This window comes from Argentina anserina, chromosome 4 (genome assembly GCF_933775445.1).
Source record: "Argentina anserina chromosome 4, drPotAnse1.1, whole genome shotgun sequence".
Classification (NCBI taxonomy): domain Eukaryota; kingdom Viridiplantae; phylum Streptophyta; class Magnoliopsida; order Rosales; family Rosaceae; genus Argentina; species Argentina anserina.
The window spans coordinates 18,006,310-18,026,023 of NC_065875.1; the positions used below are offsets into that span (position 1 = coordinate 18,006,310).

At 38.9% G+C, this 19,714-nt stretch overlaps 2 long non-coding RNA genes across 2 annotated transcripts; both read left to right on the forward strand.

Moving 5' to 3' along the window:
* Positions 1–12,443: 12,443 nt before the first annotated feature.
* LOC126790415 (uncharacterized) lies at positions 12,444–13,638 on the forward strand. The gene is made up of 2 exons (XR_007671723.1): positions 12,444–12,812; positions 12,905–13,638. It is a non-coding gene; the product is annotated as an uncharacterized LOC126790415 (long non-coding RNA).
* A 1,294-nt stretch (positions 13,639–14,932) lies between these two features.
* Positions 14,933–15,795, forward strand: LOC126790416 (uncharacterized). The gene is made up of 2 exons (XR_007671724.1): positions 14,933–15,057; positions 15,169–15,795. It is a non-coding gene; the product is annotated as an uncharacterized LOC126790416 (long non-coding RNA).
* Positions 15,796–19,714: the final 3,919 nt, after the last annotated feature.

Here is a 19,714-nt window from a genome sequence, read left to right on the forward strand (position 1 = left end):
GTGCCAAAATTGGAACTTCACTCTGTAATTTCAGAGTGAAGCTCCATTCTAGGTAGGGACTGTATATATATATATATATAGGCCGGATCAGGAGCAGACATCTGCAGTGCACTAAAAGTGTGGATGTCGGCGCTTTCACTAGAATCCAACCACCCAACGACGTTTCTCTTGCCGAACCAAGCCCAGGATCATCCCCAATGACGTCGCTAAGAAGATGCGGGCCACAAAGATCAAGCTCGAAGGTCTGAGGAGCTAACTCATTGGAAAAATTCATATCCGATCAACGCCAACTGCAAATCGGCAACCAGTGACTTCTCCAACAAGCAGAAGCTCCAAATCGTGACCCGAGCTTTGTTTGGCAAAAGAAGAGTCGTTGCCGGCGCTGGATTCCGGTGAAAAGCATGAACGTCCGCACCTTTAGGGGTGCGGACGTCCTCTCTCGATCATTTTCGTGTATATATATATATATAGTTGGCCGCGCCGATCAGTTCATAGAAATAAGCAAATTAAGGTGCAATTAATTGTTAGTTTGCATGTTACCGGTTGTTTTCATGATTCTCTCAGATGAATGAGGCATGCATATGCAGGCTAAATTCCAACGTGCAAAGGTGAGAGTTGCTAGCTGAACACGTAATTTTTAGATAATACGCTTCTAGTTTACCCAGGGAATTATATATATATATATATATATATATATATCTGATAATAGCTGAGCAAGAGCAGCTAGGATGGTCAAAAGGATGAGACATTAGCCTGTTAATTTCCTCGCAAATCAATTGTGGCCGGCAATTATACATCAGTGAGTGCATGCTAATGATGCTATGCCAAGAACAGAAGAAGTAATTAGTCTAATGAAGAAAATTATGCCTGATTGATCAATTCATATCTTCCAAATTGAGTGGTACAGCAAAATATACAGATTAAAGAAGACTAAGCATTTATCAGTTGATTTCATGTAAACTGTACAAAACATTGAATAGCAGCACAGATATATTGAATACCATGTACAGATATTTTTATATCATCAGTTTCATGTGCACACATTAGTGGATTGGACAATATCAGTTTCAGGTTAACATGTACCTCTTGCTTTTGAATGTTCAAGCTGTTGGAGTTGAATATCAGTACAGATATTTTGATATCGTATTAAATCAATTAAATTACCATAATTATTGATCATAATCATAGTCTCGCTTTTTAAAGTGCCCTTAGCCTCTCCACCGGCGACAGATATGGTGTCATATATGGCGTCATTGGCGTGCTACCTCCATTTCATACATGCTCAGATCAATCTGATCTATCAGTGTATCTTAATTTTCTTCAACAGAAACATTTCCTAGTTAGGTCTCTAGATTCACAATGCGTGTGTACGTAAATTAAAGACTAATTAAAAATTGGATATATACAATTAGTGCCGATCTATATGAATATGTTTTAGTAAGATTGACTTGTTTCCAGGTACAAATAGAGTGATAGCAAGGTATTTTCTATCATAATTCGTTAATTGTTGTAAACATGTATTGTTGGCCTCCCCATTTCTTCGATCGATTACATATCATTTCGATCACCTCGTTCATGCCATACAGAAAAGCTACTGCTTACGTACTAATTAATCATCGGCTCATTGCTAGACAAAGACTCGGTCTCTAGTTTCCGGCCATCTAATCTCTCTGATATATGTAACGACCCCAAAATTTCGAGCTTAAAAACTCAAAATTTTAAAGTCGTTAAACACAATAATCTCAATAAAAATCGAAATCATTCAAGTGCACAGCGGATCATCAATGAGTTATCAATACAACTCAGAAAACCAATTATTACAACCCAATTTATAATTTACATTACATAAGTTGGAATGTAATAATCCTCACAATCTCTCACAAAATAGCCACACAAAATCCTCACGCAAGCTGGAGGTAAATCTCTTCAAGTCCTCTGAGCGGTCCGTCAATTCTCGCTAATCTACACCTGCGGAGTCATCCACTACACCATCGAATTGGTGCACCGGGATTGTAAACACAAACCCGGTAAGCTTTACAGCTCGTATGAGTAAAATACTAAAATAACTCTCGTCTCATAAAAGACACAACTCCACATCAACACAGTATAATGAAAATCATGAGAAAACGAGCAACCCATCTGGTTACTCTAATACTTTCACAAAATGGTAACTAATGAGCGCTGGTACACGTCTGTTACCCCTCACTTAGTATACCGCTGATGTTGGGTAACCACCCGCCACCCAACATCCAAAACAAGCTGAGTACCCATGATCAGATAACCACCCGTTACCTCATGCAGTACTATGGCAGACAGACTAGAGCTCTAACTGTATCGTAACTTTCGCCCGGCCAAAGGCTAGGTTCCGACTTGCCGAACATGTACAATAATCTCACATCATATTGTACCACACATCACGTCCGAAGACAAATCACAATATTTCACATTCTTCGTGATAAAATCATGTACAATAATCACACATCATATTGTACGTTTTAAAACTTTCACGATATATCCACAATAAAAATCATAACAGTATATTATATAGCAAACTATATATATTCGTATTTATTTACCATTTATACAATATATACATAGTCCACTATATCCTATACATGTCATATTTCATGAACACCTGAAAAATTATGTACGATAATCTCACATCATATCGTACCATTGAAATCACATACACATGCACAATTTTTCTGTCACCGAAATGACTTTTCAAATGAATTAATAACAGTAAGTAATTTAATGAACTATATATATATATGTACTTATTACCATTATACTGTATATATGTAGCTCACTAAATTATATACATGTTGTAATTCATTTAATAAACACACTTGCAAAAATGTTGAATCACCGCGAGGGTAGATTCATAATTCCGTGAGATTTTACTCACCTTATTGACTCGAGCGTAATTCCACAATTCGCGATGCTAATTCCTTTCCTCGATTTAACGATCACCTTAAAAGAATAAGAAAAGAATTTAGAATCGTTTCGTAAACCTTTAAATGCCAAAACAGTAATATACGGTTACTGTTCAGCAATTTTGGTTTATACGAAGTTACTGTTCACTACTCAATTAATACGTATTTCTGTACGTATAAATATTATATACGTATTTCTGTACGTATAAATATTAAATACGTATTACTGTACGTATAAATATTAATACGTATTTCTGTACGTATAAATATTAATACGTATTTCTATACGTATAAATATTAATACGTATTTCTGTACGTATAAATATTAATACGTATTACTGTACGTATAAATATTAAATACGTATTTCTGTACGTATAAATATTAAATACGTATTTCTGTACGTATAAATATTAATACGTATTTCTGTACGTATAAATATTAATACGTATTTCTGTACGTATACGTACGATTTAATGTAAATACAAATTCAGTAAATAAAATTTACTAAATTACCCTTTTTACAATTTACTTTTTACATTTACCGAAAGTAAATTATAATTACATTTACCGTAGGTAAAACTTAATTACATTTACCATACGTAAATAAAATTTACATTTACATTTACCGTTACACAGTAAATTACCAAAATACCCTTTCAGTCGAAACTATTTACTCCGCCTCACACGGCGGCGCGTGTGGCACACGCGCCACCTCCGGCCGGCAGCGCGTGGGGCCCACGCGCCGAGCCCAAAACCGGCGCGTGTGGCGCCACCACCACCCCAAAACCGTCCTCCTTTCTCCCCTCTTCCTCCCTCCGCTCCTAAGCAGCCCCTACACCACCCCACGCCTCCCCACGCGCCGCCTAAAGCGGCGGTATTCCTAAAATTCCTCCTCCTCCGATTCTCACTCCACAATCATTCTAAACTATCCCAAATTCAACATCAAACACTCAAAACCAAACAACACATCCATTAATACCTTGATCGAAGTTTGAATCTCCGATTTGGTCTCGGGAGGGCTTGGATCGTCGATGGTCTCCAAGATGAAGGCAGGGAGCACCAAGCGAGGATCGGCGTAGAGAAGTCCTCCTCCGTGCTCGTGCTTCGTCGGGGGTGCGCTTAGGATGCGGACGTCTCTTCTGCCGAGTCCAAGGTCGGGTGGAGCTCCGGTGCTGTGTGAACGGCGTGTCGAGCTTGGGGTCGGTAGAGAAGGGTCGCGTGATGCTTCCTAGATAGGCGGTGGGCGACACGGTGGAGCGGTGAGGGAGATCGGCGTGCGTTTTCTGAGGAGGGGAGGGTGAGTCGGGGAAGGAGAGAAAAACCCGAGAGAGGGAGAGAGAAGAGAGAGCGGCGGGGTGAGAGAGAAGAGAGAGAAAGGGTTTCTGATTATGGAAACCCTAATCTCATAATTATCTATTTATACTAGTTTCCAAATCGGAAACTAAGTTCCGACGTTAATAACTTTTACCTCCGACGTCCGATTCGAACGCGTCACATATCCACGAACTCGTATCGACGAGCTCTACAACTTCCGTGAAGAAAGTTTTCCCAACCGAGCGACGAAATAAAAGTCGATAAATTCGTTCGGAAACGTAACGTTTTCTTATTAAACGTTCTCGGAACGTTTCCGTTCCCGTTTCGTAACGTTTGCAAGTAATCATATTCGGTTTAGATCAAACTTCACAACTTAATAGAATTTAATTCAATTCAAATATCGTTTGAAAACGAGGGTTATTACAATCTACCCCCCTTAAAGGAATTTCGTCCCGAAATTCGAGTTCACTCGACAAACAACTGTGGATATCTGGTCATCATGTCCGACTCTAGCTCCCATGATGCATCACCCTCATCATGGTGACTCCACAACACTTTGACTAGCCCAACTTCCCTCCTCCGAAGCTTCTTTGTGGATCTATCCAGGATACGAACCGGTTCGACCACAAATGTAGCATTTTCCTTCACCTCAATGGTGCTATGATCAATCACATGTGACTCATCTGGTACATACTTCCTCAACATGGAAATGTGGAAGACATTGTGAACACCCGACATACTAGTAGGCAAGGCTAGTCGATAAGCTAGTTCGCCCACCTTCTCAAGTATCTCAAAGGGCCCAACGTACCTCGGTGCCAACTTTCCTTTCTTGCCGAATCTCACTACACCTCTCATAGGCGAAACTTTCAAGAACACATGATCACCGACCTCAAATTCCACATGACTCCTCTTCAGGTCTGCATAGCTCTTCTGTCTACTCTGAGCGGTCCGGATTCTATCCCGGATGATCGAGATCTTTTCTGTGGTTTCCTGAACCACCTTTGGACCCATCAGTGCCTCATCACCAACTTCGACCCAACAGATCGAAGATCGACATGGTCTACCATAAAGAGCCTCATAAGGTGCCATGCCAATGCTAGAATGGTAACTGTTGTTGTAGGTAAACTCAATCAATCTCACATGATTTCACAGCTACATTAAAATCCAGCATACCAGCTCTCAACCTATCTTCCGTTACCTCAAACTTCCTCCATCAGACAATCTGTCACAAGTCATAACAATCATAGTCGAATGTGAGCTACTCAAAATATAATCATCCTCCCGAAACATAATGATGTTTTCAGCATGGAGGCGTCGACGCCCTCTTTTGTCTAGTTCACCACTCTCTTGCGATTTGACAGACTATACTCACGTCATGAGTTAGCTCCTACCACTAAGCATGGTCAAAACTCTCAACATCTAACATGAGTCAAATCAATGATTAACACATGCCTACTACTTTCATCACACATAGTGGTTTTCAAATAAACGTGCTTTATCACGACAATATCTTCATGACTTCACCACAATGCATCGCTAGAATAACGAACCTACCATTCCTTCCAATCAACAAAATAATCTCCTTTCATGATCATCTTATTATAACCATAAAAAGTTGTCGTGCATGATACCCACTCAAGTACCATATTTGTATCGGCAACACGATAAAGAAATCTTAACTCATTGAGTTCACAACCACCACAGAACACCACATTGGATTAAGAATTACTCTAAAAAAAAATTTCACCAGAGAATCGACTAATATACGCACAAGGCAGTAGAGAACCTCTACCGCCACCACAAGAGTGACGCATCACGCATCCCATCACACTCACCAAAACTTACCGTCGAAAATTAATTACAGCTTCCTGCTTCCATGAGTGGTATGCCACAATTTGGGGTTCAAACAAAGAATATATTTATCTCCCAACGGTGGAACATGAAAAATTAGGTGAACTTTACAGCGCAAAATCCAACACGACCACAACCGAGATATACTTTACCCCTGGTTCATACATGCCTCAAATGCATGACATACGGTCCCACACAAATGCCCCAGTGCATCATCTAAGATATTGGTTCCTCCCACCGTTGCAGTGCTAATAAGTTTTGCAATTAATTCAACAACAGAAGCTGGTTATTGGGTCTATTGTCTCCTCCAAAATCAACCCAAAAATGGTTGCTACACCACCACTCTAAACAGTTGTTTCTTTACTTTCATTAAGAACTTTCATGGCCGACACATTCGGCCAACATAACTTCTCTGCGAACAGTAATATAATTGATTACTCTTTATCGTAGAATTATCCCCTGTTGAACACTTCAGTCAACTTCACCTTATCCAACAATAAAAATCTGATGCATAGAAGGAAGAAGGGCATCTAAGTCTTCCCATACTAACACCACTTGCACTTGAAAAGAAAATTTAGTCCCCAACCATTTCTTTACCAGTTAGACGGTATTTGTCACGACCAAATCGTTAAAACATCATTAAGCTAAGGTCATCTCATACCTTAACTTCGATAGAGTCACTTCACCGCCATTGCGTCTCATTTGGACCTGTGGCATTGTGAAGTTCCAATCCCCAACACCAAAATATTTAAATCCTGAAAGATCGGCATTCTCAATTAAATGCTCATCTAGCAAAATAATTAATTCATATCGCCACATTGAGATTTCTCCATCACCTTATATTTCTCGCTTAGCCAAGAACAATGCGTAACATCAATTGTCTATAGTAGAACCAAAACAAGTTTGGAATGTCACGTCGACAAAAAGTGAATCTCAATTCAATAATTGTATTACCACTTTATGGACGTATCATACGCCCTACCACTCTGTTACCAATAGCGTTAGAGATGCTAGTCACGAAAATTTTCGTTAACCACCTCCAACCTATGGTCTCCACATCTCTAGATTAGTTGCATAACTAAAATCTAGTCCTCAACATTTAAACACTGAACATCCCTCAACATAGGGTCAACGCTCTCCATCAAGTCTCCTTGACAGTTCTCTGTCCTGATAGGAAACTATATACTCAAACCTGTTAGCATTCCAGTATCTGGATCGCATGTCAAACTCAGAGAGTATTGTAGCCTCTCTAAACTGATCACGCCAGTCATTAAGTCTTTGAATTCATTTGTCCCATCCATACGGCGTCTTCGTTATAGGTGCTATAACACTGTATCTCCGGAAACGTCTCACTTTACTCAGACATCACAACGATGTTTGTGATAGCTACTTCAGATCCCCATACTCAACATATGCTATGACTCAAACTCTCATGGCATTATCCGACTCGAGTCAGAGATACGAAACTCTGGTTTCCTGAGTCTACGAAAGAACCCACCATGTCAAAACAATCAATCACCGCGTATTGCAGCCTCAACCAATCGATTCCTCAGATCACCTTATCACCGAGTACTGCGGCCTCAACCAATCGATCCCTCAGATCACATCACAGTGTGGTCCGGAATCACTATCAAGTAAGCAGAGAACTCTTTACTTCCGATCATAAGAGGATAAGCCTTTCATTGTCTCCAATTTCGAGGAACACTCCAAAAGTGAAATGACACATAAAGAGTTTCCCATAGGCGTAGGAATCACTCCTAACCCCTCCACTGCCAACTGTCAATAAATGAATATGGCTATCATCCTCTTTTCTAACTCAGAGTACTCAATCATCACCACGTAGGTCCCAATACTCCGAACCAATGGTCCGCTACCATATGATCCAAGCGTCATGAAATGGCAGCACTAGCAGCTCACTCATGTCCTTGATCAACCTCAACACACGACTATCGTCTCTAACGATAGCAACAAGATCAACTTGTCTTTCCAGTGGAGCAGCCTACTCAAAAGGTTCTCCACTTTGCGGACTCGGTCTGCAGCCCTAACTCGGCCTCGACCTCTCGTCTGTCCTCGGTCCTGTCCACGGCCATTTTCCAATTTCATCACCATTCAACAATCAACACTCAGTCATACATGTGAAGTCTCGAATTCGACAAAATAGATCCAACCAATATCAATCATGAAATTTCAGAAGAAGGTGAATCATCGGAGTATCGTCACAATACTCTCTACATGACCAAACCATAAGGTATGGCTCCTAACACTCTCGCGTACCCGACAACATATCAATACCGGGGAGTATGTGATGGGAGCCCGCCTGCAGTCGGATCATCGCTCCCGGATGGTATAGATAATCGCCAAATACGCACTTAGGCTCTGATACCAACTGTAACGACCCCAAAATTTCGAGCTTAAAAACTCAAAATTCTAAAGTCGTTAAACACAATAATCTCAATAAAAATCGAAATCATTCAAGTGCACAGCGGATCATCAATGAGTTATCAATACAACTCAGAAAACCAATTATTACAACCCAATTTATAATTTACATTACATAAGTTGGAATGTAATAATCCTCACAATCTCTCACAAAATAGCCACACAAAATCCTCACGCAAGCTGGAGGTAAATCTCTTCAAGTCCTCTGAGCGGTCCGTCAATTCTCGCTAATCTACACCTGCGGAGTCATCCACTACACCATCGAATTGGTGCACCGGGATTGTAAACACAAACCCGGTAAGCTTTACAGCTCGTATGAGTAAAATACTAAAATAACTCTCGTCTCATAAAAGACACAACTCCACATCAACACAGTATAATGAAAATCATGAGAAAACGAGCAACCCATCTGGTTACTCTAATACTTTCACAAAATGGTAACTAATGAGCGCTGGTACACGTCTGTTACCCCTCACTTAGTATACCGCTGATGTTGGGTAACCACCCGCCACCCAACATCCAAAACAAGCTGAGTACCCATGATCAGATAACCACCCGTTACCTCATGCAGTACTATGGCAGACAGACTAGAGCTCTAACTGTATCGTAACTTTCGCCCGGCCAAAGGCTAGGTTCCGACTTGCCGAACATGTACAATAATCTCACATCATATTGTACCACACATCACGTCCGAAGACAAATCACAATATTTCACATTCTTCGTGATAAAATCATGTACAATAATCACACATCATATTGTACGTTTTAAAACTTTCACGATATATCCACAATAAAAATCATAACAGTATATTATATAGCAAACTATATATATTCGTATTTATTTACCATTTATACAATATATACATAGTCCACTATATCCTATACATGTCATATTTCATGAACACCTGAAAAATTATGTACGATAATCTCACATCATATCGTACCATTGAAATCACATACACATGCACAATTTTTCTGTCACCGAAATGACTTTTCAAATGAATTAATAACAGTAAGTAATTTAATGAACTATATATATATATGTACTTATTACCATTATACTGTATATATGTAGCTCACTAAATTATATACATGTTGTAATTCATTTAATAAACACACTTGCAAAAATGTTGAATCACCGCGAGGGTAGATTCATAATTCCGTGAGATTTTACTCACCTTATTGACTCGAGCGTAATTCCACAATTCGCGATGCTAATTCCTTTCCTCGATTTAACGATCACCTTAAAAGAATAAGAAAAGAATTTAGAATCGTTTCGTAAACCTTTAAATGCCAAAACAGTAATATACGGTTACTGTTCAGCAATTTTGGTTTATACGAAGTTACTGTTCACTACTCAATTAATACGTATTTCTGTACGTATAAATATTATATACGTATTTCTGTACGTATAAATATTAAATACGTATTTCTGTACGTATAAATATTATATACGTATTTCTGTACGTATAAATATTAATACGTATTTCTGTACGTATAAATATTAATACGTATTTCTGTACGTATAAATATTAATACGTATTTCTGTACGTATAAATATTAATACGTATTTCTGTACGTATAAATATGAAATACGTATTACTGTACGTATAAATATTAAATACGTATTTCTGTACGTATAAATATTAATACGTATTTCTGTATGTATAAATATTAATACGTATTTCTGTACGTATAAATATTAATACGTATTTCTGTACGTATACGTACGATTTAATGTAAATACAAATTCAGTAAATAAAATTTACTAAATTACCCTTTTTACAATTTACTTTTTACATTTACCGAAAGTAAATTATAATTACATTTACCGTAGGTAAAACTTAATTACATTTACCATACGTAAATAAAATTTACATTTACATTTACCGTTACATAGTAAATTACCAAAATACCCTTTCAGTCGAAACTATTTACTCCGCCTCACACGGCGGCGCGTGTGGCACACGCGCCACCTCCGGCCGGCAGCGCGTGGGGCCCACGCGCCGAGCCCAAAACCGGCGCGTGTGGCGCCACCACCACCCCAAAACCGTCCTCCTTTCTCCCCTCTTCCTCCCTCCGCTCCTAAGCAGCCCCTACACCACCCCACGCCTCCCCACGCGCCGCCTAAAGCGGCGGTATTCCTAAAATTCCTCCTCCTCCGATTCTCACTCCACAATCATTCTAAACTATCCCAAATTCAACATCAAACACTCAAAACCAAACAACACATCCATTAATACCTTGATCGAAGTTTGAATCTCCGATTTGGTCTCGGGAGGGCTTGGATCGTCGATGGTCTCCAAGATGAAGGCAGGGAGCACCAAGCGAGGATCGGCGTAGAGAAGTCCTCCTCCGTGCTCGTGCTTCGTCGGGGGTGCGCTTAGGATGCGGACGTCTCTTCTGCCGAGTCCAAGGTCGGGTGGAGCTCCGGTGCTGTGTGAACGGCGTGTCGAGCTTGGGGTCGGTAGAGAAGGGTCGCGTGATGCTTCCTAGATAGGCGGTGGGCGACACGGTGGAGCGGTGAGGGAGATCGGCGTGCGTTTTCTGAGGAGGGGAGGGTGAGTCGGGGAAGGAGAGAAAAACCCGAGAGAGGGAGAGAGAAGAGAGAGCGGCGGGGTGAGAGAGAAGAGAGAGAAAGGGTTTCTGATTATGGAAACCCTAATCTCATAATTATCTATTTATACTAGTTTCTAAATCGGAAACTAAGTTCCGACGTTAATAACTTTTACCTCCGACGTCCGATTTGAACGCGTCACATATCCACGAACTCGTATCGACGAGCTCTACAACTTCCGTGAAGAAAGTTTTCCCAACCGAGCGACGAAATAAAAGTCGATAAATTCGTTCGGAAACGTAACGTTTTCTTATTAAACGTTCTCGGAACGTTTCCGTTCCCGTTTCGTAACGTTTGCAAGTAATCATATTCGGTTTAGATCAAACTTCACAACTTAATAGAATTTAATTCAATTCAAATATCGTTTGAAAACGAGGGTTATTACAATATATGGGAACGTTAACTTCATGCATGGTTCTAAACAAATGATCAAAATTTAAGAAGGGACCTTGAATCTTCATGGGTGGCTGATGTCGAGTGTTTAATCGGTTGGCATATATTCGATCTGTCTTTACTATTCTAGCAGGAACCCTAACACATACTGATCAATTTTCCTTACAATTAAACCAACCAATCAACTTGCATTGTGATACCTCGCAAGTTCTATATTCGATCTATCTGCTGCGCCGGAGTACTTGTATCACAGTCGATATTCTGATATATACCTGCAATATACCCTTATTATAGCTCATAATTATCATAATTAATTCACTCTGTAAGTGGTCTTAATCTTCTCCATCATTAACAGATATATATGGTGCCCACAGACCACAGTGTCTAAATGTGATACCACCACATCCTTTATTCATGCTCTGTCAGTGCTCGTGGAACCTTTCCTAATCGGTCTCCGGATTCACTTTACAAATGATCCAAGTTAACAAATTATATCTTATAATTTTGATGCAGGGTGTTATAATTATAACAAGACTGGGAAATATCTTTATTGCATCACCTTCAATTCACCCACCCAATCTTTATCTACCCCAAATGGAAATGGAAATAATTGACCATAAATTATTTATTTATTGAATATCAACCTTAGATTATCAATTTAGGTTAATATCATGATTAACGTATCTGGTGGACAACAATTTTGTGTTACCCCCACTTCTTCATCCAATTTTATAGTGCTCATCAAGTTATCGACTGCTCTCATCAACAAAATTATATCTCCCAACTCTCTGAAACAGTGGCCAACTTAGGTATATAAATATAGAAATCTATATATAGGGCTTCTCGGATACGGTGATTCCGGCCACCGGCGACGCGCAACGACGGCGCCGACTAGCACATCCGCACTCCCCTCCTCCCAGCGCTCCTGCCTGTGCCGGCCGGAGCTGCAGCGCCGTCGTGGGGCGGCTGGAATCTCAAAATTTCAAGTTTCTAGACACCGTACGGAGATTTCGAGATTATGGCCGCCGAAGGCCGGCGTTGCAACTCCGGCCAGCACAAACAGGAGTGCTGGGAGGAGGTGAGTGTGGCTGTGCTGGTCGGCGCTGTCGTTGCGCGCCGTCGGTAGCCGGAATCGCCGAATCCGCACCATACGAACGGTGCGGACGTCCGCATCTGAGAATTTCTCTATATATATATATATTTATGCGAAGCTCTTCAGCCTTCTCGCACTTGAAGATACTTTTCTCTTAGCAAAAACGTGGTAAACACTTGTTTCAACCTTCATGTTTTTTGAATTAATCATTTTGTACTTGTATAAGTTTCTAGTTAATTTCTATGTGCTTTAAATTACAGGTTTATAAACTCAGATCATGAAGACTACCTTAACACTTCTGGTGTTCGTTGCCTTTGTCCTGGTTTCTGCATCTCTGCAATCAAATGCATCGAGGCCCAAATACGATCGTGGCCTTGTCGTTGGCGATTTTGATCGATCCGGACGATTCCCAAGGACACCAAATGATGTCCCGACGGCTGCGGTGGACTCTAAAGATACCAAGGTCGACACTGTGTCTGATCAAAGCAAGGGTTCAGGAGAAACGAAAGAAAGTACCGGAGACAGTAGCACTAGTACTAGTACTGATGCGAAGACCAACGATGAAGATGATGTGAACCCGTCTTATAAACACTATGGAGGTACTGGTTCGAAGTCTGATTCATCAACCGACACTCACCGTTATTATTCTGTGGATGACCGAACCGGTTCAAGCTCCAACGATGATGGACGCAAGCCCCAGAACTGATAATGACCGCTTCCAATCAAAGACGATGGATCGAGGTAGCTAGCTAGCTAGCTTTCTTCCATATGTATAATAGATAAATTCGGTGTGCCTATATATAGCCATATAGGTTGGTTTCATAAATAAGTAGAACCAGTGTCTTGTGAAGTGTGCTAACACGAGTTCGGTTTCACTGTGTCTAGCGCGCTAGCTAGCTTGTTGAATCCAGTGTGATGTTGTGTGGCTTAATCCTTAGGCCAATAGTATGTATTTTGCTTTGGCAGTTTATCTATATAGCTTACATAAACATAATCGAACCCCATAGCATACATACATAATGCATGGCTAACTATTGACATCTTCTCTGCCTGTTCCACTATAAGTTACAAATTAAGAAATTACAAGGGAATCTAAGTAACAGTTCATATGTGTATCTAAGTTGTACGTGCTGCTGCTACTGCTAGGCAGGATCAGAAAATTCAATTGAAAAATATAAATATTTGGACATTAATCTAGTTAGCCTTATTAAATCATTCACAAGCAATATCTATATCATTTTCAAGCAAATACTAATCGCAGCCTTAATTAGGCTTGGCAAGAACTTCTGTGATCCCTTTCAGAAAAAAAAATTGTATGAATTTGTCAATTGGCGATAAATTTCCCCTGATATAAGAAAAATTTAAAGTTGCAAACTCAATTACATTTCAAATATTATGATTTTTTTTGTTTCATTTATTCTCGTTTCTTTTCTTAAAGTATATTTTGTGTTCATCAATGTCTCTTTAGAGCGTGTTTTGAAGAACGATGGGTTTAGATGTACAATTTTGAATGAAAGTTAACTTGTTAGAAGAAAAAAAATTCTAAATTATCCAGCTTAAATTTCAATTAGGTAGCCCAAAATGCCAAAGTGAATCCAAACTATGCCCATGATCAATCAAACTTACCGATAATTATTAGAAACGTCAGTAAGATAAATTTCGACTAAAGAAACAAAAACAAGGCTGGAGTAGCTAATAAAAAGGTTTTACATTAAACACGTGAGTAACTAGCTAGGTGAATCACAATTTGGCAGCCCACCTAGATCAAGCATGAACTTCATTCAAGTAGAATTCGTCTTATTTTAGTTGGGTTTTACAATTATAGATTCATTAAGGAATAAGGACCTCGATCTGTTCCACAATCCCACATTCAGCTCTCAAAGCCTTCATTGATTTCATGCAAAGACTCTTAAATCAAGCTACAGACGAACTCTTCATCATTCTACCGCATGCGTACAAACTACATAGATGAAATTCTTCTATATCTCCGGCTGGTTGTTTTAGCTTATTACATTGATAGAACACTTTGAGATTTCTTTCTACATGCTTTTACAGAAAATCCGATTTTTAGGGTTATCTCAGAAGTGAACTCAATTATTTGAATAGCAGTCACTATTGTGTTACCCATTATTCATCATTAAGTACTTAAAGTCAACAATGAAATTAATTAAGTACCCTAATTATCAATCCGTAATCATCAATTAATCCAATTGTGCCTTGTATTCTCTCCATAGTCGTGGTGCCAGAGTCTTTTAATGTGATACCACCACATCCTTCTATGTATGCTTGTTCTGATTATAGTGCTCAGCCCTAGTACTGTTAATTATCTCAGTCTCCAATTGCCTATAAATTGCAACCTCTAGAATCCCTTCTGTCAGATAGATATTTCTTCAGACACTGGATATTTCTCGAGGTATGATTTATCCTCGACAACCCTAGCTCTGAGATTCAATCTTGTTATCGATAATTTCTTGACAAATATAGCAACTTATGTTATTAACCTATATACTTCTCATTTGTGCAGAATCATTTACGTATCGTCATGAGGACCATACCTGTCATATGCGCCGTTATTGGTTTTATGTTGATGGTGGCATCTCTGCAGGCCGATGCCAATCGGTTTGTTTTGAAGGACCGTCACTTGGCTCAAGTTAAGAACGATCAAACTCTGCAGGATCGAAGCGCAGGGGTTCCAAGTAGCGGTTCAAAAGACCAGGCTCCGTCTCAGCCCCGGACCTCAGACAAGGGAACCAGCAAAGGCTTCAACAGCGATGCTAAGCATGAGGATCAAACCAAAGACGATGCAAACGAGAGTTATGGTAAGTACGGACATGGCTCTTCCAAAGATGACTCTCACCGTTACTTTACCGACGATACATTCAAGCCGCACAACTAATTATCATCGTACGTACTGATCAGGAGCCTTCATGAATCAAGGACGTGATGTATTATGTAAACCTGTGTGTAGTTTTTATTTTAGGTAATAAAGTGGAACTCAGTAGCATGTGGCCAAATATCCAAATTACATTTGGGAGGGCGCATGTTTACGTATTTCACCAGATTTTAGACGGTAATCAGCTCTTGCCGTGTATGTGTGTTTGAATTGAACCCTTATGATCATTATATATCAATCGTGTTGTGTATCATATAATCACAAGCCATATGACTACATGCTAGGACAAAAGCAATGTTCTAAAAATCCCCGCCCAGGACCGTCTAGGCGCCCGGAGACCCTTGACCGTCTCGATTTTAGGCCGATTAATCCCCGATTAATCTTCTAGACGCTGGTTTTTAGTTGTCCGCCCGATTAACGCCTAGCGTTTTTTAGAACCTTGGACAAAAGCCGTCCTAATTCAAGACCCGAAAGCTAAAACGTACATAAGAGAAGAAAGTTGGGGCTCGTCTGAATATATAACAGCAAATTAAAGTAAACAAAGGGAGATCGAGCCTCAAGCCCTTAATCGTTTATTGGCCATGCTCAAAGGAAACAGTGACCAAATCAACAACATGAACAAATGATCGACTCCCTTAAGACCTAATTAAGTTAAAATTGTTTGGAACACGATTATGAACCGAGTGTATCCGAAGCACCTCACAAGTCGATCGGTTCTGTGCGAGTTGCAAACACATCAATTAGCATGATCCTATACCTACTATATATATATATATATATATATTTTTTTTTTTTTTACCATACATCGCTTGAAAATAAATTGGGTCCATAATTAACACAATTTTTTAATTGCTACAACACCGACCACCTTCAACTGAAAGTACTAGATTATGGGTCGGTAATATTTGCAGTTGCATAAGAACGTGCCCCAAAGATGAATGTTGGCCAATTTTCGTTTTTGAAAGTGAATGCAAAAGCCTTAGTTTATGCAAAAGTTGACTGAGTCGTACTATGAACTCAGTTTCGATTCACTGTTACTATAAGATGATTTCAATATATTTGAGATTGTTTTAGAGTTTTCATGGCTTCGATTTCGAGTTTTATCATTCGGAATTTCGGGGTTGTGATAATTTTTCTCATTGAAACCAAATATTACCACATGATATTAAGAATGAGAGATGCAAGACAAGGGCAATTATGCATGGTACTTCTCGCCTACTCTTTTAGTCACAGTTGAAGAAAGATTATTGAAAGAAAAGAAAAACTTGTGAGATATGAGATCAAGAAATATAAAATGATTTGGTAAGTACTTTATACGTTATGCTAAAAGTTCATGATCGTAAGGTACTTATATTTTTCCTAGATATTGGTTGTCTTTCTTATATGTAATTTTTCTTATTCCTAGATAATGTTGTCTTCCTTGTAGACATATTTTCTTTTGCTAAAAATTCTTCATTGTAGGGTACTCATCTTTTCCTAAATAATATTATCTTTCTTATAAGTATATTTTTCTTATTTTAAATAAGACAATATTGTCTTTCTCGTAGGTATATTTTCTTATATTAAAAGTTATTCATCGTAATGTACTCAGTTTTTTTCCTAGATAATATTGTCTTTCTTATAGGTATATTTCTTATTTTAAACAAGACAATGTTGTCTTCCTTTTAAGTATATTTTCTTATGCTAAAAAATCATCATCGTAAGGTATTCATTTTTTTCCTAAACAATGTTATCTTCTTTGTAGGTATCTAAAATAATACACCTCTTATCGAGGTATTCAAAAAACTCATACACATAATTCAAGTGTTTTACGTAAATCTTTTATGTTATGGATTTTACCTAACTCCTAGAGGTTAAGTATATCTTCAAACGACTCCTATTAGTTAGGTATATTACAATATGTATGAAATAGTCAAATAAATATTTATGTAATTTTAGTGATAATAATTACCTATAATGAAGATAGCAATAATTGAGCTTTAATTATGGAATAATCTCAACCAATTTTGGTTAGGATGTGATAAATTAGCATGGAATCAGGATTGTGGTTTTTTATTTGAGTTCATGGCATTTTTAGAAAATATTTGTAAAATTAGGTTACGTTATCTACGTCCAATCTATATTTTTTAAATTAATAATCAACCTAAAAATAGAATTGGGTGTAAATTTAAGAGGTGGGTTTAATGTAAAACAGATCTACATGTTTGGGTGTATATCTAAATGCCCCATGTATTAATTAATTCCCAAGTATAGGTATGGGGTAACATCGATCATATGTTGGTATCCAAACTTATGGTTTCATCAGAATACCTCATGAACTCTTTCATTTCAGTCAATCATATACAACTGGTAATCGCTCATTCTCCGTCCAAATTAGATATCAACTCAGGTGATGTGACTCTTTTTTAAAATTAAATTAGACGTTAACAGGGATTGCGGTATGTGACTACTCCTTTGGTTAAGTTTTTGTTGTTCAAGTGCACAACTACTTCTGTAGCAGAAAGCCAAAATTCGAAATCTGCAGCTCTAGGGAGCACTGCTTGACTGCAGACTGCTTTTCTTTACAACTTACATGTGCAAGTTTTCAGCTAGCATTAATAATCCAGAAATCTGAAATCGAAAAGAATCAAAAGAAGGCACAATGCAATACGCCAAAATCTGCTTCTGCTTGATTTCTTATGTTCTTAAATACACAAATCAGATGCAAAACCCAAAAATTAAATGATCAAATAATGGCAAATCGAGGTTGCCAATACTCACACTGTCAATGATCTAAATGAAAGCCAGGCAAGGCCAGGCAAAGGCAAAACAATGAAATGAAAAACCCATTGTCACATTCCGCAAACAACTAAAGTCAAGTGAGGCGGAGCTCAAGAAGCAAAGTGAGGTTATTCAAGATAAGGGGTGTATGAGCCGAGCCGAGCTGATTACTAAGTTGTTCATGTTTGGCAAGTTTTCATTTGATCGAACTCGAACCGCGCTAAAATTTGATTTTTATCCTTCATGTTCAAGCTCGAGTCGGCTTATAAAACCTCGAACTAGGCTCGGGTCGGCTCATTTTGTTAGACGAGCTCAAACTCGAATCAAGCTGTTTTGAATCATATGAAACTAAAATTTTAAAATTCAGAAATTCAGAAAATTCAAAATCTGATGTCCTAACATCACACAAAATCCATTTTATTTGTAATAAACTAAAAATAACAAATTAAATTCATTATTGAACGTAAAATTTTTAACTAATTATTCTATAAAGAAGCTTTTTAGCTCATTCTAATTAATATTATATTCTTACTATTATTCTTATATAAAAATTATACTTTATATATACTATAATAATTAATAAGTCAAGATTAATAAATAAACGAGCTGAGCTTTTAACGAGTCTGAGCTAGTTCGCGAGTTAAACGAGCCGAATGAGCCAAATAATTGTTGTTCAACCTCAGCTCATTTTCAAGGTCGGGCTTAATATTGAGTTCAATCTTGGTTCATTTAACTTTACGAGCTCTATCCGAAGAAGATAAAAGCGAACCGAACACAAGTCGAACACGAGCGGCTCGAGCCTACTTAATAACCCGATTTTTTGGAACGATTTATTGGATTGTTTTTAAGTTTATTAAGTTTTTGAAATTCATTAAACATGTTTGTTTCACTTTGCGACGTCGGAAAATCGAAAACGGAAACGTTATCGGAACTTTTATTTAGAAAAACGTTACGTTTCCGCAACGTTAAAATCGACTTTTGCTCTGTCACTCGTTTGTGAAAACTTCATTCACGAAAGTTGTAGAGCTCGTCGATACGCGTTCAAGGACACGTCACGCGTTCGAATCGGACGTCGGACGTGAAAGTTATTAACATCGGAAGATAGTTTCTGATTTTGGAAACGAGTATAAAATGGAAGTTTTTGAGATTACGGTTTCCATTTTCGGAAACCCCTCTCTCGCACCCGCCTACCTCTTTCTCTCTCTTCCTCCCCGAGCTCTCTCTCCCCCTCTGAAATCTTCACCGGCGATCTCGCCGACCAGCCCGTCGTGGCTTACACCGCCACTCCCACAACCCTCGCAAGCCTCACCGCAGCGACCCTCAAGCTTGTCGCCTCTCGCCTCGCCGCCGTGAGCTTCCACGCGACGTCCCGAAGCTCCGTGCTTCTTCCGTCGTCCAAGCACGTCGCCGGCGAAAC